The sequence below is a fragment of the Dromiciops gliroides genome, chromosome 3 (assembly GCF_019393635.1).
Source record: "Dromiciops gliroides isolate mDroGli1 chromosome 3, mDroGli1.pri, whole genome shotgun sequence".
Taxonomy (NCBI): Eukaryota; Metazoa; Chordata; class Mammalia; order Microbiotheria; family Microbiotheriidae; genus Dromiciops; species Dromiciops gliroides.
In genome coordinates this window covers 63884344-63904598 of record NC_057863.1, presented here as the reverse complement: position 1 = coordinate 63904598, position 20255 = coordinate 63884344, and positions in this window count along the sequence as shown.

Below are 20255 nucleotides of genomic sequence, written 5' to 3'. Positions count from 1 at the left end.
AGTTTCTGAGGTCAAATTTGAACTCAGGTCCTCCAAACTTCAGAGCCAGTGCTCTATCTGCTGTGCCACCTAGCTGCCCCTTCTAGTGACAAAGCTAATTTATACCTCTTAAATTCTCAAAGTCTCTGTTCTTCCTTCCCACTTGTTCACCCCAATAAAATAACCACCTTTCTACTGCTATTTTCTTTCTCCTCCCCAGCAGCTTCGCCAAGATGTGGGCACCCCCCTCACCCTTTTTCAAGTTCTTTTTTTATGTTTCACCTCCCCCTTTTAGAATAGAAGCTTTTTGAAAGTTGGGGTGGGGGGCAGCTAGGTGGCACAGTGGTTAAAGCACTGGCCCTGGATTCAGGAGGACCTGAGTTCAAATTCTGCCTCAGACACTTAACACTAACTGTGTGACTCTGGGCAAGTCATTTAACCCTCATTGTCCTGCAAAAAAAAAAAAAAGAAAAGAAAAGAAAAAGAAAAGGAAAGGAAAAAAAGAAAAGAAAGTAGGGGTGGTTATTCAGCTTATATTTGTATTCTCAGCACTTAGCACAGTGGCTATAACATAGTAAATGCTTAATAAATACTCTCTGTCTGTCTGTCTGTCTGTCTTTCTCTCTGTCTCTCCATCTAACTATCTACTTAGGTATCATTTATTTGCCTATTATCTATTTATTTATCTATATCTGTGTAGGTCTGTTTGTCTAGCTGCTCTCTATCTTTGTATTATCTGTCTACCTATTTCTCTCTCATCTATTCATCCATCTATCCATCTATCTATCTATCTATCATCTATCTATCTCTCATCTCTCTCTCCCTGTCTATGTGCAGTACATATTTATTTAAGATTTGTACCCTAAAAAATAAATTAAAAAAAAAGATTTGTACCCTGCCTATTTCCAAGGGACAAAAGTCAGCCATCTAGTTCATGTGACCAATTAAGACTAACACTAGGCTTTTTTCTGAAAGTTTCCCTGTAGTCTTTGAGTATAGACTCAGTGTAACTGTATTTCTCTCTTGTCAGAGTACCAGTGTAGTTAAGTGTATGTAGAAAGGCTTATTGCCCAAGCATTGGCTGAGGTAATCAAGATTTTTGACCATGACAACTTATAAATGTGTTAATAAGGCATACTAGAGTTTTGAGCTACATGGGTAAAGGGAATGCCCATATAGATTAGATCAACAGTTCTTGAAATAGAGCAATGTCATAGAAGTCAGTGAGTTAGTCAAGCATTTATTAAGGCCTAACTCTGTCCCAGCACTGTGCTAAGCATTGGGGGTATGAACAAAGGTGAGAAAATGACCCTTGTCTTCAAGAAGCTTATATTCTGATATGGGAGGCAACATGGAAACAACTGGGTAGATAAGATCCATGCAGAATAGAAGGAAGGCACTCTGACAGTAGAAGATAGTAGGATCTGGGGTCACCAAGAAAGGCCTTTTGGAGTAAGGAGCATTTGAGCTGACCTTTGAAGGAACTCAGAGAAACTAAGATTGGGGGGGGGGAGGGAGGGCTAGGCCTTTCCAGATGGGTATGACTGCTAGTACAAAGGTTTGGAGATGGGAGATGGGGTATCTGAGTAACTGCAGGTAGGCCAATATGACTGGGATATAGACCTTGAAGAGTGAATATAAGATGGGAAGGGTAGGAAGAGCTTAGGTCAGGAAGAGCTTTAAATGCCAAACAAATGAGTTTATATTAGATTCTTGAGGGAGTTGCACTAGGTAATTATGTGTGCCCCTTGTAGGTCTCAATCCTATCATACAATGATAAGCATAGGCTTTCCCCAAATGGCTATGACAGAGAGTAGAGTATCGAGGGCTGGCCTAAGATCCCATCCATCCTTTATTTCCAGTTGCCTTCCCCCACCACTCCCACTTTTAGCCTTGTATCCTGAGCACTTTGCCCAAATCTCCTCGCTAATGGGTGACAGGGTGGGAAGGCCTTGAGAGTACTTTAGTGGAAGGTAAGGTGATGCAGTTGATAGAGATATATCCTTGAAACCAAAAAGATCTGGGTTCAAGTCCTACTTCTGACACATACGGGCAGAACATTTTTGTTTGTTTGTTTTGTGAGGCAATTGGGCTTAAGTGACTTGCCCAGGGTCACACAGCTAGTAAGTGTCAAGTGTCTGAAGCCAGATTTGAACTCAGGTCCTCCTGAATCCAGGGCCGGTGCTCCATCCACTGCGCCACCTAGCTGCCCCCAGAACATTTCATATCATGTTGTTCCTGGGGACTTTTGAAAACTGTGAGTCACCGAAAAGGTAGTGACTTTCATTTGTAGGGGGAGTCCTTGGAGTTCCCTATGCCAATGGAATCACAGGTCTAGTTCCCATCCCTATAAAAGTAAGCATTTGGAGGATCACAAAACAGTCCTCACCCCAAGGCCTAGCTGCTCAATATTAAAGCTCGATCTCTACTCTTTTATCAGCATGCTTTCCTTTCAAAATACAGCCAGAACTGACTTCAAAACTCCTCTTTCTCTCATCACTTTTGCCTTTCAGAAGCCAGGGGCTCATCAATATTAGATGGATGGTCCACAGCTCTTTGTTGCCAAGCAGTTAGCACTTGGAGGGAATGTAGAAAAAGGTAAAGGAATGTCTCTGATAGAATGCTTTCAATTTGGCTGAACTGATGAAACACAGACACCCCCCTGAAGCCTCAGGCATATTTCGTCCATGTACAGAAATGAACTGCCAAATATTGCTCCATTTTCAAGTGACATTTCTCTTAGCCAGAGCTGAGAGGATGCTCAAAATTTTGCTGACTTTCTTGATAAGGAGAGTGGGGCACACACCATGCCCAGAGCTTGTGGGTGGGGTTTTGTTTTTGTTTGTTTCAAATGTCTTATTTACTTTGCAGGAAATCTCTTCATTAATAATGGAACCCAACTGGCTTAATGGATTTTCTGACACCTGGAATGGCAACAGGATAGTGGGGTTTTTTTGTTTGTTTAGCTTTGTTTTCAGAATAGTTTTGAAAATGGAATTGTTTATCCTACTTCTGATCTTGCTTTCCCAACCTAACCCCACCCTGTCTACCCCAAACTCACATCCTTCCCTCCATGTGGGCTTTAGGACCCTGAGCTAAAGCTTAAAGAGACCTGAGAGACCATTCAGTTCAATCCCTAACCCCACCCCTAATTTTGCACATGAGGAATTGAGGCCCAGACAAGTGAGGTCACTTATCCAAGAGCCACAATGGTAGTCATTTCTGCTTAATGACTAATGATACAGAACATTTGTAAGTAACAATCCAAAATATCACATTCTTCTTTATTCTTGGTTATTTTTTCCCCCACTTTCTTCCCCAAATCCTACCATGGAAGGCATGACTATAACTTAATAAAAGCAATTTCTCATATAAATCATCCTCTTCACTTTATAGTCATAATTTAGTAGACAGTAAAAGTCTGTTGCATAGAAAACAAAGTTTTCTTGAGGGAGCCTGGTATAGTGGATAGAAAACTAGACCTAGATTTATGAAGATCTGGGTTCAAATTCTACCTCTGACACATACCAGACATATGACCCTGGGCAAGTCACTAAAGTTCTAAAGGCCCTGGGCAAATCTCTTAAGATTATAAATTGCAGATTGGGGACAGATCTCTATTCATAAATGGAATCTGCTCATCTGGGAGTTCCCTATAAGCAATGAAATCACTGGTCTAATCTTTTTACTCTCTTCCTGGGTACAACAGCAACAAACAAACAAAACAACAACAACAACAATTGTTATATGCAATACTGCTAGTCTATGTAATACTGAACCTTTGAGTTTTGTGGTAAGATTATTGGAATTTGACTGACTAATTGGGATGAGCCACACCTGGCCTGCCCTGAGTGATGTGTGCTGCTGATGTCAGCAGGAGAAATCACTCTCCACAGGCAGTTTTGAAGAACCTCCCCTTTTGGGGGAGGAAGAGTAAATGCTCACTGAGGGGAGTTCAGTCTCTTTTGGAGTGACTTTTTTTTCTGGTGGTGCGAGCAGGAGGAGCAGATGAGTCCTGTAGGCCCTGGCTGAAAAGCTGTTTTTCTATTGAAGCTATGGACCCCAGGGGGTCAGTTAACATACAAGCCCTGCTCTTTTGAATTAGCTGAACTGGAAGCAAGTTTGGGGATTGTATAGACTTAGGTTAGAGTTAGGGGGATTATCTGTATTTCTTTTTCCCTATTCCCTTGTCTTTGATTTTATTAATTTCACTTTTGCTGTTTATTTCATTCCCATTAATAAAACCTGATTTGTTTGTGGAAAAGAGACTGTTAGGTTCCTTTCTTATTGGCCTGGGAGAAATATCTTAAAAGGCAGTTCAGAGGTAGGTGGCAATGATATAGACAGTCTTCCTGAAGACACCAAAGGCAAAGCTTCCCTGTGGTCTCATCTAGCTTGGGGCTACCTTATGGCCGTAGTTCTTTCCTTTCACAAAAGAGTTCTACTACATTGGAAACTTTTAAAATTGAGGCTTCTAAATATAAAGGGTCAAAACTGTGGCCATTCCTGAGGGATTTCCAGAGTAAAGACTACATAGCTTGGCACTGAGTTGTTTGTAGTTATTTTCCACTTTTGCTGTTCAGAATAATCCCAACAAGCTCATTTTTTTCATGGTCTTTTTCTTCTATATTCCTCCCTTCCCTCCTCCTATCCCCCCTCCCCATATCTGATTGGTCCTCATAGCTGACCTGTAGAAACTCTCACCAAATTTAGGAAGGCCCCTGTACATAAGGGAGGTCCATAGACTCCCTTCATCCACAGGAATGCTGAACCATGGCATGGTGACTAGGGCATCAGAAACAACTAGGTTTCAATCTGACCTCTGACACTTAGTGACTCTGAGCCAATCACTGAACCTTAGTCCATTTTTTCATCTATAAAATGAAGGAGCTTAGACTCTTCCTCAAAGGTCCCTTCCAGCTTAAATCCGTGTCTAAATCAGAATAATTTGGCATGAGAAACTGATTTGGAAATGGCAAGTCATGGAGTTAGGAAAGATTTCACTAGTCAATAAAGATTTTTCTCTCCATGACATGTTCCCAGACATTGCTACTACTCCATTTTTCTTATTTGTTTTGGTTTTGAGGCATTAGTGGTCATGCCATGACAGGTTATTTTTTTTCCATCTATTTTAGTGACTAGGGGAACTGGTATCTGTCATGGGCCAGTGGCATCGACGTTTGCCAAAGAAATATGATTTAAAACATTACTTGACAAATACTAGATTGGTTGCAGGACTTGAAACCATGTGAGTGATAGAAATAATATCTTTGGAGAATCCACAGGAAGAAGGGAGCCCATGTGATTTGGATGCCTGGCACGTAGTAGGCCCTCACTGAAATGAGTTGCATTAAAATAAGAAGTCTTGGTGGCTAGAATAACCTCGAGATGGATGCTACCGGCTCCACCTGGCAGAAAACAGAAATGAGCTGGCTGGTTAAACGACTTCATTTTCCTCTGATGAGCCAGACTTTGCCAAGAGCAAAGAAATCACAAAACAGAGTCAGAGGAAGTGTTTCTTTTGTGGTTTAAAAGGTCCTTGGGTCCAATGTATATCAATGCACATATTGTCTCTGGTCACATAAGATACAGCTGAGGCAAGGATGTCTGAGAAGTTCTAAAGTTGGGTGAGCTGGGAAAGGGCTGGGTCACTTTGAGGATCTGTGGGAGGAGTTGCACTGGGGGCAGCAGCTGGGCTGAGATCTGAACTCAGAATTTCCTTAAGGTGGTGATAAACAAACAAGAAGTAAAAACAACCACAACCCCCCCCCACACACACACACATACCAAACAACAACAATAATGTCATCAATGACAACAACAACAGCAGCAAAACAAACAACTGATGTCTTTTTTCTCCATTATGACAAATAGGGTTACATAGTGGGTAGAGCATTAGACCCGGTGATAGGAAGATCTAGGTACTCTCTGGCATTTACTCATGTGACTGTGGATAGGTCATTTCATTTTCCAAAGCCTCAGTTTCCTTACCTGCACAATGCCCATGATAACACCTGTAACATTCTACTCATGGGATTATGACAGTTCAAGGCCCAAGGGTGATAATCTGAGTCAAGTGCTTTACAAACATAATAATTATAACAACAATACCTAGCATCTATATAGCACTTTAAGGTTAACAAAACACTTTGCAAATGTTTTCTCCTTTGATCCTCACAAGAACCCTTTAGAGTAGGCACTATTATCACCATTTGACAGGTGAGGAAACAGGCTGAGAGACTTTGAGTGATGTGGGCAGGGTCACACAGCTAGTTAGCATCTGAGGATTTGAACCCAGATCTTTCCTGACTGTTAGTCTAAGCCCTCAATTCATTGTCTTGCCTAGCTGTCTAAAGGAAGTTTCAATCACTTAGTTGTAGAAAATGGTGCAGTAGATAGAGTGCCTAAAAACAGGCAGAGCTGTGTTCAAATTTTGCTTCAGATACTTTCTAGATGTGTGTCGATTAAAAAAAGAAAACAATGATCATTTTCTCTATAAATATCAATATGAAATATTCCAAAAGGGGAATATGCAAGGTGTTGGTACTTGATTAAATCTAAATAAAGTCTTCCAGTAAGTAAAAAATCAGAGCCTATATTATATTGATGATAGGTTTGTTTTTTTTTAAAGAACCTCTTTAGTTGTTGGAAAATTATGTTGGGAAAAAAATAAAGGATATTAGAATTGGGAACAAAAGATAATTCATCTGTCAACCCAACAGACTTTGATATATGGAGAGGCCCTGACAAAGGCAGCACCCTAATATAGAACCAAGAACCTTTAGTTCCAGAACTTGTACGAGTCAGACACAAGCTGAGCCCCACTTGTACTGATGCTGGATATTGATGGTCCCTCTCTTAATGTCTGTAAGCCATAGCACCTACAAAGTGACAAATAGCCTAAGAAAATGGGGGAATAACTTCTCTCAAGACACTGCATATCTTGTTTAGAAGATACCTTAATCATCTAGGTATTCAGAAACATTTAGGTTTTTTAAATAATTAACATTTTTTTGTGGGGCAATGGGGGTTAAGTGACTTACCCAGGGTCACACAGCTAGTAAGTGTCAAGTGTCTGAGGCTGGATTTGAACTCAAGTACTCCTGAATCCAGGGTCGGTGCTTTATCCAATACGCCACCTAGCTGCCCCTAATAATTAACATTTTTAAAGTTTTGAGTTCCAAATTCTAGCCCTCCTTTCATCCCCACTCCCTGAGCTGGTAAGCAATCAGATAGAGGTTATAACTGTGCAATTATGTAAAACATTACCATATTAGTTATTTTGTATAAGAAAACTCAAATCAAAGAAAAAAATGAAAGTGAAAAATCACATGCTTCAGTCTGTGTTCACCAGTATCAGTTCTTTGTTTGGAGGCAGATAGTATGTTTATCAATAGTCCTTTGGGATTTTCTTGGATCATCGTATTGTTGAGAATAGTTAAATCCTTCACAGTTCTTCATTGAACAATATTGCTGTCTCTCTGTACAATGTTCTCTTGGTCCTACTCACTTCACTATACATTAGTTCATACAAGTCTTTCCAGGCCTTTCTGAAATCGTCCTGCTTGTCATTTCTTATAGTACGATAATATTCCATCCCCATCATATACCACAGCTTGTTTAGCCATTCCCCAATGGATGGGCATCCCTTTGATTTCCAATTCTTAGTCACCACAAAAAGAGCTGCTAGAAATATTTTTTGTACAAAGAGGTCTTTTTACTCTTTTGGGGGATGTCTTTGGTATATAAGCCTAATAGTGGTATTGTTGGCTCAAAGGCTATGCACAGTTCTATAGCCTTTGGGCAGAGTTCCAAATTGTTCTCCAGAAACATTTAGATTTCTAAGGTTTAAAAAATGTTTTTCTTCTGGTTATTTGGTGTCATGTAGTTACATTTGCTGTTAGAGTCATTATAGGTGTTTTTGGTCTATTTGCAATTCTTTTTTTGCATCCATTGTTAAAAAATACATTATAGCAAGTTCATTTTACATTTATTTGCAGAAATAATGATCTTTCACATGTTATATTGAGGCTTATCTGTATATAGTGTCTTCAGTGATCACATTAGGTATGTGTGAAAAAAAGTGTACAGACAAGATTTTATTTAATCAGAGAAAATGGCCTGAAAAACAAGTTAGGCCAAGAAACTGAATCTTGAAATAAGAAAATTAATTATATTTTAACACTTTCCCATTAGCATCCCTGAGTGTCTAAGTGATTATTCTGAGTAATTTTGATAAATATATCTCTTCTTAAAGCTTTGCATGTATCACTCTCCACCTTCCCCTTCCCTTTATTTTTAAAATTTTTGGTAGGGTAATGAGGGTGAGTGACTTGCCCAGGGTCACAAAGCTAGTAAATGTCAAGTGTCTGAGACCAGATTTGAACTCAGGTCCTCCTGAATCCAGGGCCAGTACTTTATCTACTGTGTCACCTCTTCCCTTTAAAAGAAAGTAGCAGCAGGGCAGCTAGGTGATGCAGTGGATAAAACACCAGCCTTGGATTCAGGTGGACCTGAGTTCAAAACCCAGCCTCAGACACTTACTAGCTGTGTGACCCTGGGCAAGTCACTTAACCCCCATTGCCCTGAAAAAAAAAGGAAAAAAAAAAGAAGGTGGCAGCTACGAGTGGGCAGGGGCAGGCTATGTCAATAAGAATAAGAAGATAAAACAGGATGCTAAAGCATTGACAGTAACTGGGGTGAATAGTGTTAGAGATCAGCCAAGCTGACGATTTCCTGGGCATGTGAAATAAGGTGGCAGAATCTAATGGGTGGCAGGTTCTAATCATACCAGCAAAGCTGTCTGCCCTGACAGTTTGAACCCCACCTAATCTTGGATTGAGTCTTGGAGGAGCTTATTTGTCAACTATTCTGGAGAAAAGGGAGGAGTTTGTATTCAATGACAAATGTGTGGGTGTAGGAGATTGTTTTCCTTTTGTTTTGCTAGTCAAATATTTTACTGATTCAAAGCTATCTTTTGCCTGGATCTTAGCATAGTGGACAACTGAATCCTTGCTTCTGACTGACTTTAGATACATGCCTAGTTTCAAAGTTGGTGGGGGGGGGGCACATGAGCCAGATGAGATAGATTATTATCTAAAGTTCCCCAACATTGAACCCTAATCTCTATGACTCCAGGGATGAGTGGTAAACTGATTTAATACACATGGTGTTCCGAAAGTCTTAGTGCAGTTTTAAGATTTCAATAACAGGAAATTTCAGAATAACTAGGTAGCACAATGAACTGAGTTCAAATCTGATTTCAGACACTTACTATCTGTGTGACCCTGGGCAAGTCACTTAACCTTGTTTGCCTCAGTTTCCTCATCCAAAAAATGAGCTGGAGAAAGAAATGGCAAACTACTCCAGCATCTTTGTCAAGAAAACTCCAAATGGGGTCAATAGAGAGCTGGACATAGCTGAGATGACACACAACAGAAAATTACATGAAAATTTTTGGGACACCTTGTATATATCCATTCCACTTCCTGAATTGACCTATTTTCTAAAACTTCAGTCATTTGAACTACCCTCCTTGGGAACTACTACAAGTTCCCTGAGTCACAAATTAGTTGTAGGGGCCCAAAAGTATATACAACATACTTATAATGACCTGATTAATGTTTGGAAATAATTATAATAACAATAACAGCTAGCATCTATATAGCACTTTAAGGTTAACAAAACACTTTACATATGTTATCTCATTCCATCCTCAGAAGAACCCTGTAAAGTAGACACTATTATTATCCCCATTTGACAGGTGAAGAAACTGAGGCTGAGAGACATTTAGTGATGTGGGCAGGGTCACATAGCTAGTTCTCAGATCTTTCCTGACTGTCGGTCCAAGCCCTCAATTCATTGCTTTGCCTAGCTGGCTAAAGGAAGTTTCAATCACTCAGTTGTAGAAAATGGTGCAGCAGATAGAGTGCCTAAAAACAGGCAGAGCTGAGTTCAGATTTGGCTTCAGATACTTTCTAGATCTGACCCTGGTCAAGTCACTCATCTTCCACTTAGCTCAATGTCTTCAACTGTAAAATGTGGAAATCACAGCATCTACCTTTCAAAGTCGTTGTAAAGATTGAATGAGATTGTTTTGTAAAGACAACTTGGCAAAGTACCTGGCCCATGGTAGGTACTACACAAATGGTTCTTCTCTTCCTTCCTCTTCTACCTGCTGAAAGCCTATCTGTCAGAGTGGTCATGGCTAAGTTTTCAGTTTTTCCTCGAGATGACCCAGCTGGCATTGACCTGTTTGTTTCCAAAGCACATGCTCCTAATTCCAGATGGCTTTTCCACCAATTCCAATTTGTGGTTCCTGGAGAGATTAGTCAGAGCACACTTGGATTTAACCATTAAGATCGACTGTTTGTTAATGTTTTCTTTGTACTGGGAAAGACTACATGGATACAAAGAAACACAATGACCGGATCCCTGCCCTCAAGGACTTTTTATTCTACAAAAATATGTGAACATGTACACAAACAAGGATGACACAAGGTAAAAATGTGGGTGGTGCAAAAAAAAAAAAAAGATTCCCTGACAAAATGATCTAGGAAATTGGGAAAAAGGAGAGGACACACTAGAGGTCAACTAGGTCATTAGGGAAAACCAGATGGAGAAGGTGACCCCTGAGCTGGACTTTGAAGGGAGAGAAGGATTTTAATAACTGAATTTTGACATAGTTGTTTTCCTGTGAAATCCTCTATATTTCATTTTGTGCATTAAAAAGAAACACCATTATTGGGGTAGCTGGGTGGCACAGTGGATAAAGCACTGGCCCTGGATTCAGGAGGACCTGAGTTCAAATCCAGCCTTAGACACTTGACTTACTAGCTGTGTGACCCTGGGCAAGTTATTTAACTCTCAATGCCCCACAAAAACAAACAAAAACAAACAACAACAACAACAACAAAAACATTATTTAAGAAGAGGGTCCACAGGCTTCACCTGACTCTCAAAAGGCTCCATGAGGCAAATAAAGAAATAAAAAGATGAAGAATCTCTGAATTCTAGTCAAACTTCCTCATTTGTAAAACAAGGAAACAAACTGAGAAAGTTAAATGACTTGCCCAAAGTTTTGTAGGTTAGTTGTAGGAAAATCAGGATTAGAACTCAGTTGTCCTAACTCCCAGTTTTGTTTTGTTTTCATTAGATGCTGCTGCCTTCCAATCATAACTTTTTCCCCCCTGGGCTTGCCAATAACTTTGTTGTGACTACCTTTGACATGAAGAATTTCTCTTGGTATTTTCAGGATGATCATGATGATAATAATAAACAACATTTATATGATGCCTTAAGGTTTGCAAAGTACTTTATAAATATTATCTCAATTTATCCTATTAAACAATCCTGGGAGGTAAGTATTGCTATTATCCTTGTGTCACAGATCAGGAAACTGAAGCAGACAAAAATTAGGGTCACACAGCTAATAAGTCTCTGAGGTCATATTTGAACCCCTATTCGCCTTACGACTTGTGTGCCTTCATTCCCATGATTGGGTCATTCTCAGAGTCCCCTGATTAGATTAGCCTTTATTAATCTCAATAACTTGGTCTCTATCTAAGGCGAGCTTGCTCAAATAAATTCTGATGCCTATTGTGACATTTACGGCCCATAAGAATAATTAGTTTGGGGAGATGAAATTCTATACATTTCTATTCACAACACAAAACAGAAGCCTGATGGTAATGGCTTAATTTGGAAGCACTCTACTTCTCAAAGAACAAGTTTGATGAAAAGATATTTCACGGTCTAAGGCCTTATAATATATTCCTTCTTGGTGTTAGGCTTAATATAATTATTTCCCTCCATCAGCATGTTTCATATGCTTCATAGAACTCTCCTCAGAGGATTTTCCTCATTCAAATAAAATATTGGACCTAGTGACCACATTCTGATGAAATACGGCCCCATCCTCTGTTCAGATGCAAAGTTCCAGGAATCTCTGAGTCAGGCAGCTGCAGGTTCTTAGTCATTTTGCAAATGTTCCAGTTCATTGTGAACAGAACATAAACTGCAAGAAACTTTGGGAGCTTCGGGGTCCCCAGTGACTGTAGAGAGAAAGGTGCTCAGCCGAATCTGCCCACGGAGACCGTGAGAATTTCAGAGCATCCATTTCGACTGATTTCAATTGATGGGCCTTGCTTCCCATTGACAGCAAATGGTTCCCGTGTGCATGTATTCTGGCTGGAGCAAGAGGGATGCCCCATAAAGCACCTTACCCTGACACTCAAGGCCTCCTTCATGTCTTATCTCTTTCCCTCCCCAATCCTGAGACTTTCCTATGTGAACTTTCTACAGGGGCCTCTAGAATGGCTAGCTTCCTTGAAGGCACATTTCAAGTGCCCCCTCCTAAGGGAGGACTTTCCTAGTCTCTCCCCAGAGTCTTTTAAACCATAAAAGAAACATTTTCTCTCTTCCTCTGTTTTGTGATTCCTTTGTTCTTGCCACCTTCTAGCTTGTTAGAGGAAAGTGAAATTATTTAACGAGTAGTTCCTGTTGGCTTTCCCAACATCCCCAGAATTGTTAGTATGAAGAAAGTGGATAGAGATAGCCTTGAGGCCCAGAAGGGCTGGTTTCTATTCCTGACCAGTGCATTTTGACAGTGCAGCCATGGACAGAGGGCCCCTCTCAGTGCCCCCAGAAAATTCTCTAGGACTCTAAATGGCAGAAAAGGTGCTGATCAGCAATGGTAGAAGGAGTCCTGTCAATGAGGATGAAATCTTAAATCTGTGTCCTATCCCTAGTTTGGTGACATGGAAAGCATGCTCCGCTTGAAGTCAGCCCAAACTCTCTGGTTACAGCACTCCACTAGTCACTTGGGGCAGCAGGGAGGGGAAGGGATTCTTGGGGCATGTCACTTAATCTTTCTAAGCCTCAGTTTCCTCACCTATAAAAAGAAGGGCTCAGACTAGGTGACCTTGAAGGTCTCTTTTAACTCTAAATCTATGATCTTATGGCTCTGTCTCTCTTCCCCTCTGTCTGTCTGTCTCTCTCCCCACTTCCTTTTTCCCTCTTACCCCCATGTGTTTCTGTCTCCATCTCTTTCTCTGTCTCCCTTGTCTCTCTCTATATCTGTCCCTCTCGCTGTGTCTCCCTTTATCACTCCCCCCTCTCCATCTGTCTCTCTCCCTGTCTTTCTGTCTTTCCCCCCTCCCTCTCTTCCTTTCTGCTCTCTCAGTCTCTGTCATCTTTCTCTCTTTCCCTACCTTTCCCCTCCTTCTTTCCCTCTCCCCTTCTCTCTACCTGTATCTGTTTCTCTCTGTCTCTATGTCTGTGTCTCTCTGTCCCTGTGTCTCTGTCTCTCTGTCAGAATCTGTCCTATCTCTCTCCCCTCTTCCTCCCTGTCTCCCTTCTTCCCCCTCTTTCTCCCTTGTCTCTCTCCTCTATGCCTGGTCCTTGGTTCCTTCCAGATAATAGATACTTAATAGATCTTTGCTGAGTTGATTTCCATCTTAAACCACTACTTACGTCCTACTTATTCATCTACGTATAGATGAAGTTTCACCTTTTGCATGAAGACTTGCCAGCGACTTGGCAATTAATCATGAAGTACCCTATGATGTCTCTTGCATTAGAGTCTTGCATTGATTTATGTGTAATTTATCTTCTCTTCAACTCTAATAAAAGCTTATTGATCCCAGGGCCATTGTTTGCAAGGCCATGGACTGCAGTGGAGCCCACATTGTATTTGCTCCCAAGCATATGCCTACCCAGAAGATCTAGGATCATGTCAAGGCTCTGTCTTCTATTAATTGGGGAATATAGTTACTTTATCTCCCCTAACCTCAATTCCTCTTCCATAAAATTGAAATAATAATCCCAATACTACCTTTTTCATAGGATGGTATCGATAGAACCTTATAAATGAGTTATTATTTTATGAACTTCCCCAACTACTTATCTCTTCCCCGTACCACCCATACTGTTGCTCTTGGCACTAGAAGAATCAGGCAGAAGGTACCTGATGAATAGCTACTCTTTTATGTATTGAAGGTTGCTTCAATTAGCAAAATAAAGTGATGTGGGTTTGGGGGGAGGGAAGGTCCTAGAACTGAAGATAGAGAAAATCATAAAAAGCACCTTCTCTTCACACAAGAATTATGGGATGATTTGGTTTTCAGGGGTGGGGTGGGTCTAGCTAAATGCAACATGAAAGCACTGGACTGGGAGGCAGTGGTTTGAATTTGGCTGCCAATTTTAGGAGATTCACTGTGTGTTTTTGACAAGTCTAGTAACTTATCTACCCACTTTGGTTTTTCTACTATGAAAGGAAGGTAATACTTATCCTCCTCTTTATTTACCTCCTTCTCTTTATTCCTCTCTTTTTTGTGCAAAAAAATCTTAGAAGATGTATTGAGTACTTTTTGTACTCAGCATTTTACAGCATTTAAAACACAAATGTACACAAATATGTGTATATGTATATATGTAATGTATACATATATATTATATATGTGTGCATTTGTATATGAAAAAGCTCATGATTGTTTCATGGATACGTAAGCTCTCCAAGATTTTGATTTAGAGTGCATAAATCTCTGTTCTATTTCATACTAGCTGTGTGACCTTGGGCAAGTTACAACCTATCTGTGTTGCAGTTTCTCTATTTGCAAAGTGAGAATAATAATATTTGTACTAACTACTTGACAAGGCTATTACAAAAATCAAATAAAATAGTGGCTGAAAAACATTTTTCATGGTAAAATACACTAGAAAAGTCAGCTATTATTATCATCATTATCAACAGGAACAAGTTAATTAATATCACAAGTATTGACATCAATGTATGGGGCCAATGTGAAGAAGGAAAAGGAGCAGGAAGAGGAGGAGGAGATGGAGGAGAAGGAGGAGGAGGAGGAGGACGTGGAGGAGGAGAAAAAGGAGAAGGAGAAGGAGAAGGAGAAGGAAAAGATGGAGGAGGAGGAGGAAAAAAAGATTGTAATGGGAGTAAGGATTGCCCCTGCCCTTAGTGGAAACTTTCCAACATGGCTTCAATTGCCAACAGTTGCAAGACAGGAAAGGTGCCATTCAATGGAGAAAAGCTTCAGGGACTCCTATAATACCTTGCATCTGGAAGCAGGGATTGAATCAGGCAGCTAAAAGCTAGAAAAGAAAGAAGAACCATATGGAGAGAAGAGATGGAAAAGCAAGTGAATTTGGCATTAAAGAAAACCCACAGTATTTCTGAACATCTGTGAGCAGAGAGCTAAAATTATATATGGAGGTAAGCCATTGGAGTGAACAGAGATGAGAAATCATGGCAGAATCTGGAATTCACTGGTATTAATCAACAGTGCCTTCATATCCATCTAATTATATGATAAGGGACAACTTTTCCATGCTTTTATAGATCTTACCCAGGAGACTTTTATCCTATACAATGATTCTATTGCTTGACTTCTTTCTTGAAACCTATATTTCAATCATGTGTTAAATGCTTTTGATTTTCAATTTATGTTTCTCCTTAGCCTCTGGAAATAGGCTTGCACTGGATGGTGATTCCAGCCATGAGATGCATAACCAATTACCCAAAATAGTTATAACAAAAAATGAAGCAGGTAGGGGTTCCAAAGTTGCATGAGATCCATGCTGCATTATTTCTCTAAAAAATCAGTCTCAGGCCCATGAAACTATGAATTTCCTATTTTTCTCCTCCTCAATGTTTCCAACAATTAACACCCAGGAAACCAAGAAACAGAAGAGACAACCACATCTAGGTGATCTATTGATTGGGGATCCTTCCCTTTGACATATTAGGAAAGTTGCCAATTTTCCAAATGGGACATTTTCTCAGGAAATTCCCAGCCTAACAAGAGTCTTGGGAGCCCTTCTTTCATATTCATCTATATGAGTCTTGTATACATGTACTTTTTATAGTGCTATAGTGTCAAATTTAAATAGAAACGGCTTTCTATCCGCCACCAATTGACTTAGAAAACCACAAATTAACATTGCCCATGTTGTACTGTAAATGTCTTTATTTTGTTAAACATGTCCTGATTTCATTTTAATCTGGCTTAGGCTCCACTCATCTCTGACCCTGACACATCTGTTATAGTGGAGGTAGCGGTGGGGATGAAGAGGAAGGGTCCTTTACTACATGATTTGGACTGGACAGTCATTGAGGTGCCTTCCAATTTTGTGGTCCAATGATCCATCTTCTCCCTCTTCCCAAAGAAAAGATGATTAAATTAATTTCTAAGGAAGTAACTTATTATACCTTCTAGGCATATTTATGTTTCAGTAGGAAAATTAAAGCCTTGGAAACTCAAAAGAATGTATTTCTGATTGTAAAAATTGACAAACAGGAGAGTAAATGTGTTCAGATCACCCACCATTTTTTTTTTTGCAAAAGTGGAGGGTTATGGATGTGGAACATAGCATATCCTATTATAATGGATGACAGGTTAATTCTTTTTCCTGAACTTTTTTCTTCCTTTTTTTTTGTTCTTTATTAAAGGGGGTGGTTCTCTAGGCTAAGGAGACAGGAGGGATTTATTGAAAAATCAAGGGGATATTAAAACCAAAGATATCAATGAAATTAGTTTAAAGCAAGGGGGGAGGGCAGCTAGGTGGTACAGTGGATAGAGCACTGGCCCTGGAGTCAGGAGGACTTGAGTTCAAATCTGACCTCAGACACTTGACTTACTAGCTGTGTGACACTGGGCAAGTCACTTAACCCCAATTGCCTCACACACAAAAAAACGTTTAAAGCAAGGGACAAGGAAGAGCCCTTTTAAAAAGTTTGTAACAAGCACAAGCAGAATCATTTAGTAATAGGAACAGTGGAATGGAAAAAAAGGAAGTTACAGAAGCAAAATGAAATGTTCTTGATAGAGTGTTTCAGTTGGTGGGACTAAGGGTCCAGTGAACACTGCTGTCAGATGCCAAAGCTTTTTGATGAAATATGGAAAAGAGCAATCAGTCAGCTATTTGGGCCAGATGAGTCCCACAGAGCTAGCCAGAAACTATAGTTAGGTTAAAAAATTCAGCCATTTAAGTGTCATTCCAACATGATTAATATTTCATTTTTATGGACTGAGTCAGTGATGATGGCCTATGGAATTATGGACGTAACAGGACACCGAGTTCTCTGCCAACTCTAGCTTTACCCATAGTTGGTAACTCTAGATGCTTTGAAGACATTCTCCTTGCCTCCTCACTCTTCCCAACAAAAACATTACCAGCTTCATCCATCTTTTGTTGTTGTTGCATCATTTTTTAATTGTGTGTCTGACTCTTTGTGACCCAATTTGGGGGTTTCTTGGCAAAGTGGTTTGCCATTTCCTTCTCCAGCTCATTATACAGATGAGGAAATTGAGGCAAGCAATTAAGTGACTTATCCAGGGTCACATAGCTAGTAAGTATCTGAGGGCAGATTTGAACTCACAAATATGAGTCTTCCAGCTTCTAGACCCAGTACTCTATACACTGTACCACCTAACTGCCCTCTATATTATATATATATATATATATACACATATATATGTACATATGTATATAGACATAATTTATATTTTTATTTACATTTTTGTATGTATGTATGTGTGTATATACATATATACACATCTATGTCTTCCCTGTCTGTTGCATGTTGGGTAGATAGTAAACATTTATTAAGTACCTACTATGTGCCAGGTAATATGTTATGCACTGGGAATACAAAGAAAGTAAAAACAGTTCTGTTTTCAAGGAGCTCACAGTCTAATGGAAGAGACAATATGCAAACAAATGTGTACAAGCAAGATATAGATAAGAGGAGACAATTAACAGAAGGAAGGCACTAGAATTATGTGAATTATTTTATCATATATCATGAAACCTCATATATTAATTAAACTTCTTATGTTAAGCATACATTTCTCTGTCTTTCTGCCTTTTTCTCTGTGTGTCTGGCTATCTGTCTGATTTTCTGATTCTCTTTGTTTTAGTCCAGACCTGTGATTTTATTGGTGTGGGGAATTCCCAGAGTAGCGAAAACTCTTATCCTGATGTAGGTCAGAAGCTAGTCTGTAGTTTCTCCACTTAGGAAGGTCCTGCGCCATGGGCACTGATAGGTTAAATAACTTGTCCAAGGTTCTAGTGGGGAAAAAAAGATAAGGAAGATGGGCAGAGTCTAGGCAGCATGTCTTAAAATGGCCAGAAAATGATCGAGAGGTCTGTCTGTATTGGTGGAAAGGCAAATGAGTTATCGTTAAACCTGTCATTAGTTGTGATCGTATTTGTGTAATATGATTTCAAGAGTCTTCAGTAGAATTCAAGGTAAGATGAATAGACTATGAATATACATGCAGAACTCTATATTAAACTTTTTGCTTACTTTTACATTTCTGTGGGCCATGAGAGATCTCATTGAGATAAAATCCATCTACAATATCATGTAAGCAGGATTCCAGACTATGAGATATAAGACATCTCAGAGACTAGCCATGAACTAGGTCTACCTCCCTTTTCACACCCTCAACCAATTGTAAGGCCCAAAGATTCTAAAGTAGAGATCTAAAAGTGAGGCAAAAGGTGGCACCTCATCTCCCCACCAATTAAAATGTTAGAAAGTCCACTGTAGCCTAAGAAGTAATGTTCAGAGACAGTACTCCAGAAGAGAGTATAAAATAACAGAAATAGATAATTAAGTTTGCACTGCTTGAAGTCCATTGGTACTAGATATTGCTATGTATGCGTTGTCAAGCTTGATAGGATATGCCTAGATAGAATGGTCTCCTTATGGAGAAAGGAAGGATCTTCTGCACATTGGGAGCTATTGGTCAGTGGTATCTCTGTGCCTTTAATTCATCTCAGGATCCAGTAGACTAGAAAAAATCTTTGAATAAAGTTTATCAGACCATTTGAATTATGCTTAAAGTCATTATTCTTCTACCTTCCATGGAATAGATACTGATTTACCATATCATATTCCAAATAACAAAAAACAGGAGAGACCAATGCCTTCTCTGACCCCAGGTTATTCATTCTTAAGTGCTCCTTGGGTCCTGTAATGCTACTCCAAGAGTATTAGAGCAGCTTCAGTAAACTCTCAGTCCCACCCAAACTGACCTATGACTCTTAGGTCAAGGTTAGGGCTTTGCGGTCATGGATGGTTCTATGCTGAGTTACGTGTCAAAGCAGTACTGAACATTGCCCCATCCCCATCCCTGATCTTTCTCTCCCTGATAAATTTAAGTCCATGGCCATAAGGTTTTGAAAAGTGGGGTTAGCTTTTAGTCCCATCCCAGTTCTAATGTTCAATTTTTTCACCAATGTTAAATAATTCTACCACCTTTCTATATACTCTCTCTTTAATTCAATTAAAATATATTTTCATATTTTTGTATTATCTTCATTTTTGGATATATCCCTTCCCTCTCTCTTCCCTATCCCTTATAAGAAAGAATAAAAAAGAAAGAGGGGGAAAAAGCATTTCAGCAAAACTAAGCAAAGGCATTAACTGAGTCTAACAATATGCAATGTTCCATATTTATAGCTTCCCACCTGTGTGAATAAGGGAAGGATGAACATTTTCTCAACTGTCCTCCTGGGCCAAGCTTGGTCATTATAATTATATAGCTTTCAATTTCCCCTCTGCTTAAAGAAATCTTTTCTAAGTCCTTGACATTCAGTTTAAATTTCATGTAACCTTTATTAAATAGAATAAACTTCCCCTGCAGATAGTTGAATATACAATTCAAAACAAACAAACTATAGGCAATGTTCATTTAAATGTAGTTGTGTTCTTAATTGATGAAAAGTCTTGTGAGATTAATGTTTAAAATGAAGCTATTTCAATCATAACATATTCTAAAACTATGTTACAGGGAGAGATAAAGCTCTCGCCCTTCAATATGGCAGCAAAAGCATGACTTTTTATGCCTTATATGGTTCTATAGCCGATTAGATATACATGTTATAAACAGTCCTAATAGACTTAAACAGATTCTATTTTTAAAAGCTCAGCTTAAATCAACCAATTCCAGCTATGTAGCACACAAACTTTGGAAGGATAAACATGAAGAACTGAAATTTAATTAAACTTTTTATTGCACATTTTCTTTCAAAACTTGGCTATAATAGGAAATCTCCATTAGGAGACAATACAATGGAACACAATGTGAGGCAAGGCTTTTTGAAAGAATGACTTTCATGTTCATTAAGACTAGCCAGAGAATAGATAGCTAGATTCTATTAAGACATGAAATTTCAAGCTTTATTAACTGTTTCTGGAGAGTGTTGGCATAGTTTATTGGGTTACCATAAAGGTTACAAAGTCAAAGGAG